The sequence below is a fragment of the Hordeum vulgare genome, chromosome 6H (genome assembly GCF_904849725.1).
Source record: "Hordeum vulgare subsp. vulgare chromosome 6H, MorexV3_pseudomolecules_assembly, whole genome shotgun sequence".
NCBI classification, from domain to species: Eukaryota; Viridiplantae; Streptophyta; class Magnoliopsida; order Poales; family Poaceae; genus Hordeum; species Hordeum vulgare.
Window position 1 is genome coordinate 423718317 of NC_058523.1, and position 17847 is coordinate 423736163.

Consider the following 17847-nt stretch of genomic DNA (forward strand, 5'->3'; position numbering starts at 1 on the left):
CATTTTGGACACTCACTTGCCAAGGTTAAGACATCGAGGTGTCCAGCGAGAGCTAGCATATGGAGAATAGATAAACCATGGGTTCATAGAACCTGCTTCACTGAAGCATGACTTGAGCGTGATCCGCCAGTCTAAACCATAAAGTTTTTTGCAAAAACCTCTTAGGGTACGACTAGAGCCTTGCAAGCCTGTCTACCCGCCATGACTCACTAAGTCGGCCTATTTATAGCAATTCAATACCCTATATGGTGTTATCTTTTTCAGGCAAGGATTCAATATTATTACCGGCTCATGCAAAGCATGGTGACTGTGAAGTCCATTTTCTCATCAAGGGAAAATCAAATTTGCAAAGCAGTGAAACCTCAGGAAGGCGGCTTATATTAAAAGGTAATGCCAAAAGTTGTAGCATCCATAAAGGTTTTGTGCAATCATGGCAGTTTTTGACACCTAAAAATATTACATGGCTCAAGAAGGCCAAAGTTTTCTCTCCTACATCAACTCGGTGGCTAGTTCCTTCGGGTTAGTATCCTCCGGGTTACTCTTGGCGAGAGGTCTTGGTTAAGCCGCCTCCGGGTTACCCTGTGCCAAGACTTCGGGGTCTTGGATCTAGAAGTTGCCCATATCCCGGTTGCAATTGATTAAAGCATGGAATTTAGCATCTTCTCTCAAGATGGTGATACGTCCCGAACGTATCTATAATTTCTGCTTGTTCCATGATCTTTTGGGTGACATTGTTATATGGTTTGCCACACTTTTATATCATTTTACACATATTTGGACTAACCTACTAACTCAGCGCACCGAGTGCCAGTTCCTGTCTGCTGATGTCTTTTTTCAGGGGCTTTTACCCAATTTTCTAAAGCCTCAAAAATCCCGAGAAAAATATATAAAATATCAGGTACCGGAAGCTTCCAGATCACCGAAGATGGGCCAGTGCGGGGCCAGGGGCCGTCAAGCGACCTCCTAGCGCTGCCTACCCCCTGGTTGCACCCACAGGCCTCCTGGGTGGGTCCCACCTCCTACGGTGCCCTCCTTCGGCCTATATTTACTTCTCCAAGAGGAAACCCTTCTAGAATATCCAGAACCGTGAATTTCTACATCGTTCCGCCGCCGCAGCGCTTCCAAGAGCGGGAGCACCAGAAGACCCCTTCCCAGCACCCTGCCGGAGGGAAGATTGACCTTCGGGAGCTTCTCCACCGCCATGGACGCTTCCCGGACCTGCCGTGAGTAGTCCTCCTTGGACCATGGGTCCATGACCAGTATCTATGTGATGTATTCTCTCCAATCTTGTGCTTCAATGGTTAGTCCTTGTGAGATGCCCTACATGATCAAGGCATATATGTAATTTCCATGCTATTGCTATGCTCGGTTTGTTGGGATCCGATGGATTGTGAGATTATGTTCAGATTGTTATGAGTTATATATTTGATTATCCTTTTATATTATGTTCCTTAGTGATTCATGTATGTTCTCTGTTGCTATTCATTGCTTTGGCCGAGTAGTAGATTGTAACTCCAAGAGGGAACGTTATGCATGATTGTGGGTTCAAGCCCCTCGATGTTTAGCTTGAGTGATAGAAACATGAGACTAGGGGATGTGCTGTTGCTAGAGGGAGAAAACAACGATGCTTGTGACCACGGTTGCAAGGATTGTTTACCTTACGCATAGTTCATTAATGCAGTTGTCCGTTGCTTTGAGTTTACACTTTGGGTGGGGCTGGCAACTTAATAATGGTGAGATGTTCTGGATAGATATCTCAAGGTCGATGATTAGTAAGTAGATGTTCATGAATAAACCGTCTACTTGTCTTGGCATACTTCCCATTAATATTGAACCTCTAATTATCAAGTTGCATAATTAGTATTGCGGTGCGTTCATAATTCTGTCAATTGCCCAACTGTAATTTGTTACCCAAGCATAGTTGTTTATCGTATTTTGGGAGAGAGACATCACTAGTGAACATCATGTGACTCTGGTCCATATCACCATCATTGTTTACACCTCCATCATTTACCGTTTTCATTTACTTTTCCGTTGCAATCACTACTACTATTACCGCTGGTGTTTTGATCCTTTGCAAACTACAAGGCCGGAGAGATTGACAACCTCTCTGTACTCGTTGGGAGCAAAGTTATTTGTGTGTGTGCAGGTCCACGTCTTCTGCTAGCGCCAGGGTGGGAGACACCTACTTGTTGATCCTAGGAGTCATCCTGGTTCGATAACCTTACAGTTTCCTTGTGAGGGAAAACTTGCTGTTGACTACATCTCAACCTTCCACTTGGGGTAACCAACAAGGAGCGAGAAGTATATACATCATATCGTCATCAAGCAAAGTTTTCTTGTGCCATTGTAGGGGACTCCAGTCTTCAAGATAGAGGAGTTGCACGCTATCCTTTACCTTTGCTTTTTAGTCTTGTTAGTTTGCTTTCTAGTCTTTTGCTTTGGAGTCTTATACCAAAAACCACTAAAATATTAGTTTCTTTGTTCTTGCTTGTTGCTATGGGTCCACTGAGAACACCAACTTGTGTGACTTCACTAGTCACAACAACAATAATTATACCTTCTCTTCTCTTGCTCCATTTACCACTAAGGGTATTTATAAAAGTGATAGACCTTGTGACTATACTAGTCATTATGGGGAATTATGCCCTTGGCATGGTTGCCACGGGAAGAAACAGGATCTTTGGTTTGAAGTTGCTCCTAAATGTTCCCAAACTTGGGAAGACATCCAAAATCTTATAATAGAGAGAAAATCAAACATAGAGGATGACATTACAAATGCTACTTAATAGCGATGATATTGATTTTGACAATTGTAGTCTTTCCGAAGTTATCACTTTTTTGCAAAGAATGGCTAAAGACCCCCACACTAGTACACTCAATATTGCCTTCACCGAGCATATTACCAATGCTCTTATCAAAGCTTGGGAGGCGAAGCTCAAGCTAGAGACTTATATTCCTAGAAAACTAGAAGATGGTTGGGATCCAATGGTGAAAATTAAATTGGCTAATATCTCTTGCTTTGCTTTATGTGATGTTGGGGCTAGTGCTTCCGTTATGCCCAAAAGAATGTATGATATGCTTGATTAGAAACCTTATGATCAATGTTCTTTTGGTGTTCGTCTTGTTGATTCTTCCATAAAGAAACCTGTATGGAAAATTCATGATGTGCTTATTATTGTCAATGATAATTATGTGCCCGTTGATTTTCTTATTATGGACATTGAGTGTGATCCCTCATGTCCAATTATTTTTGGGACGTCCTTTTCTCCGCACTGTTGGTGCTATCATTGACATCAAAGAGGGGATCATTAAATTCCAATTCCCCCTTAAAAAGGGAATGGAACACTTCGCTAGAAATAAGATTAAGTTACCTTATGAGTACGTTACTCGGGCAAGTTATTCTTATGGAGTTGATAACACTGGATCTTTTTGCATTATGCCTAGCTCAAAGACATAAAAGAAAGCGATTGTTGGGAGGCAACCAATTTGTTTTTACTTTCAGTTTTAGTGGTCTTGATGTTTTTTACTACTGTAGCAACACCATTGTATCTTTATTTTTAAGCTTTGTGCCAAGTTATAGCCTGTGATTGCATGAAAGTTCAAAAATTGTGACATGCTGTCCAGAAACAGATTATGTCTGCCTCACAGAAAAATTTAACAAAAATCACCATATCATCTTTTTGATCTGAAATTTTTTGAAAGCATGATCTATATAATTGCCTTTCTGGCGTCTGTTTTGAGTTTTTTTATTTGAGTTGCACAAGTGCCACGAATAAATTATTTACTACGTGTTGTTCTGTTTTTCACAGATTCTGCCATGTTTTGCGTTTTCATTGTTTTGCAAATCCTAAGCTTACTTTTTATTTGCAAAAACTTGTGGAAATCATGATAAACAGTTGCTATTTATGAAAATCCTTATTTCTAGTAGGTAATGAATTATTTTATCATGGCTACTAACCACTCTAATCAGCTTATGATGAGTTTCGTATGAAGGGAGTTTTCAAGTATGCGATGGGAGATGATGAAAGAAGATACAGGAGTGTCAAGCTCTCAAGCTTGGGGATGCCTCCATGCACCCCAAGAAATATTCAAGGAGACTCAAGCGTCTAAGCTTGGGGATGCCCCCGTGCATCCCTTTCTTTATCAACAAGCATCATTTCGTCAATCTCCATGATATATTTTTATCACTTCATATGTTATGTGCTATGCTTGGAGCGTCCCGCTATTCACCTTGTTTGGGAGAGAAACACGCTCCATTCCACTCTAGAACACAACATAGGTTTTCATGCTTATCCTTTTTTTGTGTGTTCTTTATCTTTCCATAGCTACTGTCATGCTTAGCTATTAGTTTTCATGCTTATCTTTTTAAGAGCTTTTATTTAGGTTGCTTTTGGAACTCTCTAGAGTTATCATTATTATCTTTTTTAGAGAGTTGGCTTGTTGCACTGAGTTGTGTGTCTTGCATGAGTAGGTAATTGAGGTTGCTATTTAAGTATACTAGTAACTTGCAATAGTTTTGAGGTATTGATTTCAGTAGTGTTTGGACTATTGGTGCCAAGAGCTTGAACCTATTAGTGATAGGTGCCGTATTTTTGGAAATCCGTGTGTTTTCCAAAAATTAAAAATTAGTTGAGAACTCTAGCTACTAAATTGATCGCTAACCTCTGGAGGGGTTGGAATATATAGAGTACCCTTACGTTACCATGAGTCGAGGATGCGCAAGGATAACCAAACCCCCAAACACTCCTCCTCGGGGTACTTGTCTCTTTGTGAATTTCCTAACTAGATAGAGAGTTACCAATAATAACTGTATGAGTTCTTCGGACTAATGTGAGTATTCGACTGTTGGCACTTCCACCATCCATATTTTCCTAGCCTCTTTGGTACCGTGCATTTCCCTTTCTCATCTTGAGAGTTGGTGCAAACTTCGTCGGTGCATCCAAACCCATGACATGATACGCTCTGTCATACATAAGCCTCATTACATCTTTCCTCAAAACAACCACCATACCTACCTATTAAGGCATTTCCATAGCCTTTCCGAGATTAAGTGTCATGCAACATCCACCATCTCATGACTTGATCTTCGTGTCATACATGCTTTTGCTTGATCATAGAGTCGCATGCCAGTTGGGCATTGCCCTTATTATTGCTACATGACGCGCTAGTATCATTGCATATCTTGCTACACTGGCAGAGGCACACATTTGCATACATCATGATAGTTTTCACTTGTCTTTATGTTGAGTACTTCTTATAAAGTGTGATGATCTTCTTTTTATTCATTTAAAACATAGAGTGTTGCCCTTAAGTGAGGGAAAGATCCCAAAGAGGACAAATGAAAAGATCCCAAAGAGGACAAATGAGAGATAAATAGAAAGAGCCAAAGAGGCCACAAAAAAACAAAAACAAATTAAAAAAATGAGGGGGCAACACTACTGTTCCCATTTGAAGATCCATAGTCGTACTCCATTGCTATATTTTACTACATAGAGATTATCATTCATGCATAACTATGTGGGGACCCTTACACTATAGATTTTGGTTTGCATATTCCAATGATGAGCCTCCTCGAATGAGCTCTATGTCTTCATGAGCAAACAAGTTGGATGCACTCCCACTAGTTCCATTGGAGAGCTTACTTTAGCTCATATGTGCATCCATTACATGGCAATCCCTACTCCTCACATCATATCTATCATTTGGCTTTCTATCGCCTATGGTTGTCCTCATTGATGTGAGCCTTTCACACCTTTTTTTCTTCCTTCCCCATCATTATTTTATTTTCCATCCTAAGTGCCAACATATCTAGCTTACGCTCATCCATTGCATGAGTGCTCAAAGTCGAAAGGGACATGATCATTTTGACTTGTGTCTGACTAGTGGTCTGGGGATGAGTCAAAATAAGATTCCGAAGGAGACCAAGTATGAAATTCTAGTAGATTGATTTCTTAGTTAAAAAAATATATTTTATGATCTCAACCCATCTCCCACTTCTTGCACGCAAACACCATTTCGAGACATTCGAGTCACGAACAATGAGAGCTCTTGCACCTTTATGTTCTTACTTTGCTAATTCCAATACTAGCTATACACTCTTGCTTGTTATTGTCTTGACTTGAATTGCATGTCTTACTTGCTTTACTTTGAAGTTCTTATATGTGTGTTAGCATGTCGCCACAGAAATTATTTGTGTTATCATTCATCTACTCGAGGACGAGCAGAAATTAATCTTGGTGATGTTGATACGTCTCAAACGTATCTATAATTTCTGCTTGTTCCATGATCTTTTTGCGTGACATTGTTATATGTTTTGCTACACTTTTATATCATTTTACAAAAACTTGAACTAACCTACTACCTCAGTGCACCCAGTGCCACTTCCTGTCTCCTGATGTCTTTTTTCAAGGGCTTTTACCCAATTTTCCGAAGCCTCAAAAATCCACAGAAAAATATATAAATAATCAGCATACCGGAAGCTTCCAGATCACCGAAGATGGGCCACACGGGTCCAGGGCCGTCTAGGCGACCTCCTGGCGCGGCCTACCCCCTGGCCATGCCCACAGGCCGCCTGGGTGGGTCCCACCTCCTCCGGTGCCCTCATTCGGCCTATATTTACCTCTCTGAGAGGAAACCCTTCCAGAATATCCAGAATCGCAAATTTCTCCATCGTTCTGCCGCCGCAGCGCTTCCGAGATCGGGAGCACTAGAATACCCCTTCCCGGTGTTGGAATTATGCCCTAGAGGCAATAATAAATATAGTTATTATTATAATTCTTGTATCAAGATAATCGTTTATTATCCATGCTATAATTGTATTGAATGAAGACTTGTATACATGTGTGGATACATAGACAAAACACTGTCCCTAGCAAGCCTCTAGTTGGCTAGCCAGTTGATCAAAGATAGTCAGGGTCTTCTGATTATGTACAAGGTGTTGTTGCTTGATAACTGGATCACGTCATTAGGAGAATCACGTGATGGACTAGACCCAAACTCATAGACGTAGCATGTTGATCGTGTCATTTTGTTGCTACTGTTTTGTGCGTGTCAAGTATTTGTTCCTATGACCATGAGATCATATAATTCACTGACACCGTAGGAATGCTTTGTGTGTATCAAACGTCGCAACGTAACTGGGTGACTATAAAGATGCTCTACAGGTATCTCCGAAGGTGTTCGTTGAGTTAGTATGGATCGAGACTGGGATTTGTCACTCCGTGTGACGGAGAGGTATCTCGGGGCCCACTCGGTAATACAACATCACACACAAGCCTTGCAAGCAATGTGACTTAGTGTAAGTTGCGGGATCGTGTATTACGGAACGAGTAAAGAGACTTGCTGGTAAACGAGATTGAAATAGGTATGCGGATACTGACGATCGAATCTCGGGCAAGTAACATACCGAAGGACAAAGGGAATGACATGCGGGACTATATGAATCCTTGGCACTGAGGTTCAAACGATAAGATCTTCGAGAATATGTGGGATCCAATATGGGCATCCAGGTCCCGCTATTGGATATTGACCGAGGAGTCACTCGGGTCATGTCTACATAGTTCTCGAACCCGCAGGGTCTGCACACTTAAGGTTCGATGTTGTTTTATGCGTATTTGAGTTATATGGTTGGTTACTGAATGTTGTTCACAGTCTTGGATGAAATCACGGACGTCACGAGATTGATATATAGGATGACCTCATTTGATTACCGGAAGGTTTTCGGAGTTACCGGGAATGTACCGGGAATGACGAATGGGTTCCGGCTGTTCACCGGGGGGGGGGGGCAACCCACCCCAGGGAAGCCCATAGGCCGTGGGGGTGGCGCACCAGCCCTTGGTGGGCTAGTGGGACAGCCCAAGAAGGCCCTATGCGCCAAAGATAGAAAATCAAAGAGAAAAGGAAAAAAAGGAGGTGGGAAAGGAGAGAACGACCCCACTTTCCAATCCTAGTTGGACTAGGATTGGAGGAGGACTCCTCCTCCCTTGGTGGCGCAGCCCTTGGGGCTCCTTGAGCCTCAAGGCAAGCCTCCCCTCCCTCCTCCTATATATATGGTGCAATTAGGGCTGATTTGAGACAACTTTTCCAAGGCAGCCCGACCACATATCTCCACGGTTTTACCTCTAGATCGCGTTTCTACGGAGCTCGGGCGGAGCCCTGCTAAGATTAGATCACCACCAACCTCCGGGGCGCCGTCACGCTGCCGGAGAACTCGTCTACCTCTCCGTCTCTCTTGCTGGATCAAGAAGGTCGAGATCATCGTCGAGCTGTACGTGTGCTGAACGCGGAGGTGCCGTCCGTTTGGCACTAGATCGTGGGACGGATCACGGGACGGTTCGTGGGACGGTTCGCGGGGCAGATCGAGGGACGTGAGGACGTTCCACTACATCAACCGCGTTCACTAACACTTCTGCTGGGCGATCTACAAGGGTACGTAGATCAGAAATCCCCTCTCGTAGATGGACATCACCATGATAGGTCTTCGTGCGCGTGGGAAAATTTGTGTTTCCCATGCGACGTTCCCCAAGAGTGGCATCATGAGCTAGGTTCATGCGTAGATGTAATCTTGAGTAGAACACAAAAAATTTTGTGGGCAGTGATGTGCGTCTTGCTGCCCTCCTTAGTCTTTTCTTGATTCCGCGGTATTGTTGGATTGAAGCGGCTTGGACCGACATTACTCGTACGCTTACGAGAGACTGGTTTCATCGCTACGAGTAACTGCGTTGCTCAAAGATGACTGGCAAGTGTCAGTTTCTCCAACATTAGTTGAATCGGATTTGACCGAGGAGGTCCTTGGATAAAGTTAAATAGCAATTCATATATCTCCGTTGTGGTGTTTGCGTAAGTAAGATGCGATCCTACTAGATACCCATGGTCACCACGTAAAACATGCAACAACAAATTAGAGGACGTCTAACTTGTTTTTGCAGGGTATGCTTGTGATGTGATATGGCCAACGATGTGATGTGATATATTGGATGTATGAGATGATCATGTTGTAATAGATAATATCGACTTGCACGTCGATGGTACGGCAACCGGCAGGAGCCATAGGGTTGTCTTTAAACTAACATTTGTGCTTGCAGATGCGTTTACTATTTTGCTAGGATGTAGCTTTAGTAGTAATAGCATGAGTAGCACGACAACCCCGATGGCGACACGTTGATGGAGATCATGGTGTGGCGCCGGTGACAAGAAGATCGTGCCGGTGCTTTGGTGATGGAGATCAAGGAGCACGTGATGATGGCCATATCATGTCACTTATGAATTGCATGTGATGTTAATCCTTTTATGCACCTTATTTTGCTTAGAACGACGGTAGCACTATGAGGTGATCTCTCACTAAAATTTCAAGACAAAATTGTGTTCTCCCCGATTGTGCACCGTTGCTACAGTTCGTCGTTTCGAGACACCACGTGATGATCGGGTGTGATAGACTCAACGTTCACATACAACGGGTGCAAAACAGTTGCACACGCGGAACACTCAGGTTAAGCTTGACAAGCCTAGCATGTGTACACATGGCCTCGGAACACATGAGACCGAAAGGTCGATCATGAATCATATAGTTGATATGATTAGCATAGGGATGCTTACCACTGAAACTATACTCAGCTCACGTGATGATCGGATTTGAGCTAGTGTAAGTGGGTCATGAACCACTCAAATGACTAGAGAGGTGTACTTTTTGAGTGGGAGTTTAGCAAGTAATTTGATTAAGTTAAACTTTAATTATCTTGAACATAGTCTAAGTCCACTTTGAATATATTTGTGTTGTAGATCATGGCTCACGCGACAGTTACCCTGAATTTTAATACGTTCCTAGAGAAAGCTAAGTTGAAAGATGATGGAAGCAACTTTGTAGACTGGGCTCATAATCTTAAGTTGATCCTACAAGCTGGGAAGAAGGATTATGTCCTTGATGCTGCGCTAGGAGATGAACCACCCGCTACGGCTGACCAAGATGTTAAGAACGCTTGGTTAACACGTAAGGAGGACTACTCAGTAGTTCAATGTGCAGTCTTGTATGGCTTAGAGCCGGGACTTCAATGTCGCTTTGAGTGTCATGGAGCATATGAGATGTTCTAGGAGTTGAAGTTTATCTTTTAGAAGAACTCCCGGATCGAGAGGTATGAGACCTCCGATAAATTCTATGCTTGCAAGATGGAGGAGAATTCGTCTGTCAGTGAACATGTGCTCAAAATGTTTGGGTACTCAAACCGTCTAGCTGAGCTGGGGATAGAACTCTGGCAAGAGGCTATCACTGACAGAATTCTTCAATCACTGCCGCCAAGCTATAAGGGCTTTGTGTTGAACTACAACATGCATGGGATGAACAAGTCACCCGGCGAGTTGTTTGCGATGCTGAAAGTCGCAGAGGCTGAACTCCGTAAAGAGCATCAAGTGTTGATGGTGAATAAGACCACTAGTTTCAAGAGAAACGGCAAAGGCAAGAAGGGTAATTCAAAGAAGAGCGGCAAGCCTGTAGCCAATCCGACGAAGAAACCCAAAGCTGGACCTAAGCCTGAAACAGAGTGCTACTGTTGCAAGGGTATGGGTCACTGGAAGCGCAACTGCCCCAAGTATCTGGCTGATAAGAAGGCGGCCAAAGAAAAATCAGGTGTATTTGATATACATGTTATTCATGTGTACTTAACCAGCTCTCGTAGTAGTGCCTGGGTATTCGATACCGGTTCTGTTGCTCATATTTGCAACTCGAAACAGGAACTGCGGAATAGGCTAAGGCTGGCGAAAGATGAAGTGACGATGAGCGTAGGAAATGGTTCCAAGGTTGATGCAATCGCCGTCGGCACAGTTTCACTTCAGTTACCATCAGGATTAGTTATGAACTTGAATAATTGTTATTTAGTGCCTGCGTTGAGCATGAACATTATATATGGATCTTATTTATTGCGAGACGGTTACTCTTTTAAGTCAGAGAATAATGGTTGTTCTATTTCTATGAGTAACATCTTTTATGGTCATGCACCCAATGTGAGAGGATTGTTCATATTGAATCTTGATAGTGATGATACACATATACATAACATTGAGACCAAAAGAGTTAGAGTTAACAATGATAGCGCCATATTTTTGTGGCACTGCCGCTTAGGTCATATTGGTGTAAAGCGCATGAAGAAACTCCATACCAATGGACTTTGGGAGTCACTTGACTTTGATTCACTTGACACGTGCGAACCATGCCTCATGGGCAAGATGACTAAAACTCCATTCTCCGGAACAATGGAGCGTGCCAGTGACTTGTTGGAAATCATACATACCGATGTGTGCGGTCCGATGAGCGTGGAGGCACGCGGCGGATATCGTTATTTTCTCACCTTCACTGACGATTTAAGTAGATATGGTTATGTCTACTTAATGAAGCACAAGTCTGAAACATTTGAAAAGTTCAAGAAATTTCAGAGTGAAGTTGAAAATCATCGTAACAAGAAGATCAAGTTCCTACGGTCTGATCGTGGGGGTGAATATCTGAGTTTCGAGTTTGGTGCTCACTTAAGACAATGTGGAATTGTTTCACAGTTGACACCACCTGGAACACCACAGCGTAATGGTGTGTCCGAACGTCGTAATCGTACTTTATTAGAGATGGTGCGATCTATGATGTCTCTTACCGATTTGCCGTTATCGTTTTGGGGTTATGCATTAGACACAGCTGCATTCACTTTAAATAGGGCACCATCAAAATCCGTTGAGACTACACCATACGAACTGTGGTATGGCAAAAGGCCAAAGTTGTCGTTTCTTAAAGTTTGGGGATGTGATGCTTATGTCAAAAAGCTTCAGCCTGAAAAGCTGGAACCCAAAGCGGAAAAGTGCATCTTCATAGGTTACCCAAAAGAGACAGTTGGGTACACCTTCTATCTCAAATCCGAGGGCAAAGTGTTTGTTGCTAAAAACGGAGCTTTTCTCTAGAAGGAGTTTCTCTCGAGAGAATTGAGCGGGAGGAAGATAGAACTTGATGAGGTTGTCGAACCTGTCATCCCTCTGGATGGTGGCGCAGGGCAAGGGGAAACCCCTGTCGTTGCGACGCCAGTTGAGGAGGAAGTTAATGATGATGATCATGAAACTCCGGTTCAAGTTCCTATCGAACCACGCAGGTCGACGAGACCACGTGCTGCTCCAGAGTGGTACGGTAATCCCGTTTTGTCAATCATGTTGTTAGACAACAATGAACCTGCAAATTATGAAGAAGCAATGGTGGGCCCAGATTCCAACGAATGGCTGGAGGCCATGAAGTTCGAGATAGGATCCATGTATGAAAACAAAGTGTGGACTTTGGAAGTACTACCTGAGGGCCGCAAGGCTATTCAGAACAAATGGATATTTAAGAAGAAGACGGACGCTGACGGCAATGCGACCGTTTATAAAGCTCGACTTGTGGCAAAGGGTTTTTCACAAGTTCAAGGAGTTGACTACGATGAGACATTCTCACCCGTAGCGATGCTTAAATCCGTCAGAATCATGTTAGCAATAGCTGCATTTTTCGATTATGAAATCTGGCAGATGGATGTCAAAACGACGTTCCTTAATGGTTTCCTTAAGGAAGAGTTGTATATGATGCAACCCGAAGGTTTTGTCGATCCTAAAAATGCTAACAAAGTGTGCAAGCTCCAGCGATCCATTTATGGACTGGTGCAAGCATCTCGGAGTTGGAACAAACGCTTTTATGAGGTGATCAAAGCATTTGGGTTTATACAAGTGGTTGGAGAATCTTGTATTTACAAGAAAGTGAGTGGGAGCTCTGTGGCGTTTCTAATATTATATGTGGATGACATATTGCTGATTGGAAACAACGTAGAGTTTTTGGAGAGGATAAAGGATTACATGAATAAAAGTTTCTCTATGAAGGACCTAGGAGAAGCTGCTTACATTCTAGGCATAAAGATCTACAGGGATAGATCGAAACGCCTGATAGGACTTTCACAAAGCACATACCTTGATAAAGTTTTGAAGAGGTTCGAAATGGAACAGTCCAAGAAAGGGTTCTTGCCAATTTTACATGGTACGAGATTGATTAAGACTCAGTGCCCAGCAACTGATAAAGGTAGAGAGCATATGAGCACCGTCCCCTATGCTTCAGCCATAGGATCTATCATGTATGCAATGCTGTGCACTAGACCAGACGTTAGCCTGGCCATAAGTATGGCAGGCAGGTTCCAGAGTAATCCAGGAGTGGATCACTGGACGGCGGTCAAGAATATCTTGAAGTACCTGAAAAGGACTAAGGAGATGTTTCTCGTGTATGGAGGTGACGAAGAGCTCGCCGTAAAGGGCTACGTCGATGCAAGCTTTGACACAGATCCGGACGACTCTAAGTCGTAGACCGGATACGTATTTATTCTTAATGGGGGTGCGGTAAGCTGGTGCAGTTCCAAGCAAAGCATCGTTGTTGATTCTACATGTGAAGCGGAGTACATGGCTGCCTCGGAGGCGGCTAAGGAGGGTGTCTGGATGAAGCAGTTCATGACGGATCTTGGAGTGGTGCCAAGCGCACTGAATCCAAAGACTTGTTCTGTGACAACACGGGTGCCATTGCCTTAGCAAAGGAACCACGGTTTCACAAGAAGATCAGACACATCAAACGACGCTTCAACCTCATCCGCGACTACGTCGAAGGGGAGGACATAAATATATGCAAAATACACACGGATCTGAATGTAGCAGACCCGCTGACTAAACCTCTTCCACGGGCAAAGCATGATCAACACCAGAACTGTATGGGTGTTAGATTTATTACAACGTAATTCGCATGATGATGTGAGGGCTAGATTATTGACTCTAGTGCAGGTGGGAGACTGTTGGAATTATGCCCTAGAGGCAATAATAAATATAGTTATTATTATAATTCCTGTATCAAGATAATCATTTATTATCCATGCTATAATTCTATTGAATGAAGACTTATATACATGTGTGGATACATAGACAAAACACTGTCCCTGGCAAGCCTCTAGTTGGCTAGCTAGTTGATCAAAGATAGTCAGGGTCTTCTGATTTTGTACAAGGTGTTGTTGCTTGATAACTGGATCACGTCATTAGGAGAATCACGTGATGGACTAGACCCAAACTAATAGACGTAGCATGTTGATCGTGTCATTTTGTTGCTACTGTTTTCTACGTGTCAAGTATTTGTTCCTATGACCATGAGATCATATAATTCACTGACACTGGAGGAATGCTTTGTGTGTATCAAATGTCACAACGTAACTGGGTGACTATAAAGATGCTCGACAGGTATCTCCGAATGTGTTCGTTGAGTTAGTATGGATCGAGACTCGGATTTGTCACTCCGTGTGACGGAGAGGTATATCGGGGCCCACTCGGTAATACAACATCACACACAAGCCTTGGAAGCAATGTGACTTAGTGTAATTTGCCGGATCTTGTATTACGGAACGAGTAAAGAGACTTGCTGGTAAACGAGATTGAAATAGGTATACGGATACTGACGATCGAATCTCGGGCAAGTAACATACCGAAGGACAAAGGGAATGACATACGGGATTATATGAATCCTTGGCACTAAGGTTCAAATGATAAGATCTTCGTAGAATATGTGGGATCCAATATGGCATCCAGGTCCCGCTATTGGATATTGACCGAGGAGTCACTCCGGTCATGTCTACATAGTTCTCGAACCCGCAGGGTCTGCACACTTAAGGTTCGACGTTGTTTTATGCGTATTTGAGTTATATGGTTGGTTACCGAATGTTGTTCGGAGTCCCGGATGAGATCACAGACGTCACGAGGGTTTCCGTAATGGTCCGGAAACAAAGATTGATATATAGGATGACCTCATTTGATTACCGGAAGGTTTTCGGAGTTATCGGGAATGACGAATGGGTTCCGGGTGTTCACCGGGGGGGGCAACCCACCCCGCGGAAGCCCATAGGCCTTGGGGGTGGCGCACCAGCCCTTGGTGGGCTGGTGGGACCGCCCAAGAAGGCCCTATGCGCCATAGATAGAAAATCAAAGAGAAAGAAAAAAAAAGGAGGTGGGAAAGGAGAGAAGGACTCCACTTTCGAATCCTAGTTGGACTAGGATTGGAGGAGGACTCCTCTTTGAGACAACTTTTCCAAGGCAGCCCGACCACATATCTGCACGGTTTTACCTCTACATCGCGTTTCTACGGAGCTCGGGCGGAGCCCTGCTGAGATTAGATCACCACCAACCTCCGGAGCTCCGTCACGCTGCCGGAGAACTTATCTACATCTCCGTCTTTCTTGCTGGATCAAGAAGGCTGAGATCATCGTCGAGCTGTACGTGTGCTGAACGCGGAGGTGCCGTCCGTTCGGCACTAGATCGTGGGACGAATCACGGGACGGTTCGTGGGACGGTTCGCGGGGCGGATCGAGGGACGTGAGGACGTTCCACTACATCAACCGCGTTCACTAACGCTTCTGCTGTGCGATCTACAAGGGTACATAGATCGGAAATCCCCTCTCGTAGATGGACATCACCATGATAGGTCTTCGTGCGCGTAGGAAAATTTTTGTTTCCCATGCGACGTTCCCCAACACCCGGCACCCTGCCGGAGGGAGGATTGACCTCCGGGAGTTTCTCCACCGCCATGGACGCTTCCCAGACCTGCCGTGAGTAGTCCTCCTTGGACCATGTGCTGACACCAGATTTTGGCATGGAAGAAAATCTTATTAAGATGTATTCAAAGGAAGAAGTGCTCCACATGAACGAGTTTTGTGGTGTTGACATGAATATTTTTGGAGTTTGGGCCACCGCTGTCCAATCTGATATTGAAGGCCGAAACTGTGTTCGAAGTGCTGAGATTTCATATTCAGAGTACTGTTCAGCCTATTAACCTAACAAGACAGCCTCATATGGAAAAATGTTGAAAAGAAATTATGTTCGCCTCATCGAGACGATCAATTTTGATATATATTTTGTCTCAATCCGAGTTTGTGTGCGACGTGAATGGACAAAACAAGATCAGGTTGAAGTTTCACTCACGAACCCGAGTGAAAAGTTTGCCATCCGAGTGGAATTTTCCATCCGAGTGAAAAGTTTCTAAAACACGAGTGGAACTTTAGTAAGATACATGAATTCTGAGTGAAAATATAGCTATCCGAATGGAGTGCCATCCGAGTGGAATTTGCCATCCGAGTGGAATTTGCCATCCGAGTGGAGTGTCATCCGAGTGAAATCTGCCATCCGAGTGGAGTTTGCCATCCGAGTGGAATTTTCCATCCGAGTGAAGTGCCATCTGATTGTAAGTTTTTCCATCCGACTGAATAATCCTAAACATCTGATTGAAAAGGTTTGAAGCCGAGTGAAGTTGGCCAATATTTAATCGGAAGATGAAAGATGAGCGCAAAGAGTTGTCTAGATGACTTTGTATGAAAAAGTGTTTAAAATGAAAGTTGTGGGTATCATCAAAACGGTTAACTTTGCTTTTGGAGTCATCGTCATCTGAGATGGTATACGACATGTAGAAACGATACAAGATTCGGACAGTACAGTGAGCCGAGTAGCCGAATCCGACTGGGAGTTAAAGATGATCTCGTGGAGTACGCAATATGACCTTATTTGGAAAAGAGATCAACGGAAGAGTTGTTCGTATCATCGATACGGTCAATTATGATATACAAATCGTTTCAATTGGAGCTCATATGCAGATTCTGTGGCCCTCGCAAGGAGCAAGACAGAAGATTGGGCCAGATTTGGGGCTGAATCCGAGTTAGACTGGAAGTAGGACTCTAGGACGTGATTTGCTGTAGTTTTCTCGTAAGGAAAGCCTAGATAAATCCTTTGCTTGTACGGAAAGTCCAGCCGCCTCTTATATTTTTTGGGGGTGACGGCCGATTAAACAACACACAATCGAAACGTCAATATACTACTTTTTCATCTACATTTTATCTCTCCATCGTATTTTATCTCTCGTTCTTCGTTGTTCCTAAAGTTTGAGAGTTGTGAATCCTGAGGCCCTAGGGGCAAGCGAATCGACCTAGGGCAGCCCATAGCCGCCACACTCCCTGACGGGGTCCCTCCCGGGCGTGTGAGGTTTCGGGTCTTGAAAAGCACCCGACGGCTGTCTTGCATATTGCGCGGTCGGTCGGATCTCCTTCAACGTGAGCTGCAGTGCATCACCCCCGATGTCGAGGGTACACGTGACGTGTTCATGTGTCAACACACTTTTTGGCGACTCCGTTGGGGACGAGAAATCAGCCATCATCATCAACCATCATGTCTGATCTTCCTAACCCATCTGAGGTAAACGCCGATAACATCATTAAGCCCAAACTTGATGAATTATCGGCCGATCATCGCCAAGCTTATGAGGAGTACAAGAAGGCACGCGAGGAGAAGGAGTTGCAAGAGTTCCTTGCAAACTTCAAGAAGGATCACCAAGGCAATATCACTCCGATTGGAGAAATCAAGTTCCCTTCTCTTCAAGCCGAGCAAGGTAAACCCCTTGTAAATACTACCTTTTCTCCTGAGCAATGGGATGAGATTGAGAATCGTATTGCTGATGGTAACAATTTGGTTTATCAATCTTTCTTGGAAAATACTGCTGCTCAGAAGAATATGCCTCAATCATCTGCTCATAATATTGGTATGCCGAGTAGTGCAGAAATCCCGAATTTGTCTTTACCTATTGCATCGGCACCTACCATACCAATGAATTATCATCCTGCTCAAACAAACGAGATTGTGGCTGCACCAATTAGTCCTATCATGAGCATACCAAGTTCGATGGAAACACCGAACCAAGCGTTACCTATAGGTGCAAGCGTTGCTGGACCATTGCCGAATTATGGTTCGGCATATATGCCACAGATCCTACCTGCCGCTAGTAATCATACTCCTGCA